Source organism: Limulus polyphemus, unplaced genomic scaffold, assembly GCF_000517525.1.
Source record: "Limulus polyphemus unplaced genomic scaffold, Limulus_polyphemus-2.1.2 Scaffold3792, whole genome shotgun sequence".
NCBI lineage: Eukaryota > Metazoa > Arthropoda > Merostomata > Xiphosura > Limulidae > Limulus > Limulus polyphemus.
In genome coordinates, this window is record NW_013669402.1 from 105,265 (window position 1) to 107,429 (window position 2,165).

Below are 2,165 nucleotides of genomic sequence, written 5' to 3' on the forward strand. Positions count from 1 at the left end.
CATAAAAAAAAATTATTTTGAGTATTCCAGATTCAGACAATTAGAAAAATAACTATGGTATGTGCAGCAACTATTTCTTCATAACAGGACACAATTTTAAATAAAAATACTCTCTCCTCGCAACAAGAACACGACTTTCACTAGGACTGTACGTGAGAGTTTGATTATATCTATATTGATGTAATTTTTAAATGTAGTACTATAAAACTGGAGTTCTTAAAAATATTAGTGTTTCAATAAAGGGAAGCACTTTTAATATATAAAAACATATTACAGTTTATATCAGCAAAATGTGTGAAAATTTTGAGCTCTGTACATGAATCATTTTGATGCAATGAGTTGCGTATGACTAATGAGCACGATCCGAACACTTTTCCTGTGCAGTACTTCCCAGAAAAAAAAAGATGTTCACTTTTTTTTTACAATGACGTATGAATACTTCGATTACTAATTACTAGCACAAACAGCCGCCGGCAGGACGATGTTTCTGCTAGTGTTAGATAATGATAATTAATGGCGTGAACGTTGTTCGATGTAATCTGTGTAACTCTAAAACGTTGAGTTTTTCATTAAAAGCTTTTTCTTTTCCTCGATAGATGGCAATATGAGTCAAAAGTGACTAAAGAATCTGTGTGGCGTTATCACCCAAGGTCGTAGTCCTGAGGTTGCTCAATCCCTGGAATGTAATGTGTGACACTGTTGCTTTACCATGCGAGGTGCACGATACAGTACGTGTACATTATGGTTAATGCACATATTGTACACTTGAAACCACGTTAGTTCATTCTCTGAAACCTCCCAATTCTTAGCATTTCTCAAGATATTTTAGTTGATGTTTCTTCATCCATCATTCTCTCAGATCATGTTTAAAGACACTCACTTCACAGTTCTCGAATTCACGCCTAGTTACAGAAGTACTTCGTCAGATATTCTAACTGCCAGTTTATAGTTGTATGAATTTCTAATGAACTAAAGTGATGTTCCAAGAAACCATAACTAAGGGATGCACATTTAGTAAAAGCAGTTTTATTGTTGTAAAAACAAAAATAGGATTAGTTAAAATACATTTTTGAAAGTTATTATATAGTGCTAAACTGTGTATCTTTGAAGAGCCCTAAAATGTTAAAGCAGTTTTTATTTTGTACAAAATATCCTTAAAAAGTTAAAAACGTTACAAACTATTGCTTGTGTTTCTCGCTAGTCTAACTCGGAAGGTTGTGTCATTGGCTCGAACGTACATGACGTCAGCGTCAAAATAACTGGTTCCTTGTTACGTAGTGCGTGGCTCTTTGTACGGAAAGTAGTTAATGAATCATTTTTATGATACGTTATATAATAAAAAAAATAATATCTGCAAACAGTGTGAATACATAGTAAAAAATAAACATTTAAAATAGTTTGATTAAACGCCATTTCTTTAAACTCGCAGCTAAAGTTTGCCGTACAGTCAAAATTGTCTAATAACCAAATGTTGAAATTATTAGATAATTGAAACTTTTGCAAACGAAAAAGTACAAATAGGCATTTGTATAGCAGAGACGGCTGGTATGGGTATTAACAACTTTAATTAAAATATCGTACCTGTTCACACTCTCGTCTATAAGACATGTACCCAGTAACGGTCAGTTTCAAACTGTCTTTGTTAACCTGAAGATGACCTAAGAAAGTCGAAACTTTGTTCTTGTACATTATTTTAATTAAAGTTTTTAATACCCAAACCTGCCGTCTCTGCTATGCGTTTTTACTTCAAGTGGGTTTCTCGTCATCATCAAGTATCATAAGAGCATTTCGCTTCCACTTTTTACATATTCTAACAATTTAAATAAAATATAGATTTAACCCTTTTTTATACTAAACAAAAACAAATTATCTATTCGTAGTTGCTGTATATTTTCGAATATCTGCACGAGCTATATTACACATCGCTAAATCAAACGTGCCTCGAACTACGCAATGGTTTGTTCACTTATTTGTCAATGAAAGACGAATGGTAATTTTCTTTGATAACATTAGATAAATTTCTTTAAAATGCTAAGTATAAATGTGAATAATCTGAACCAATTGAAATTCAGTTGATATTCTATAGTGAATGATTAATATTGTTACGACAGCGGAAGTCACGTGACCCTGGTAACACGTAATGCGTTCTAGAAAGATCGGGGAAC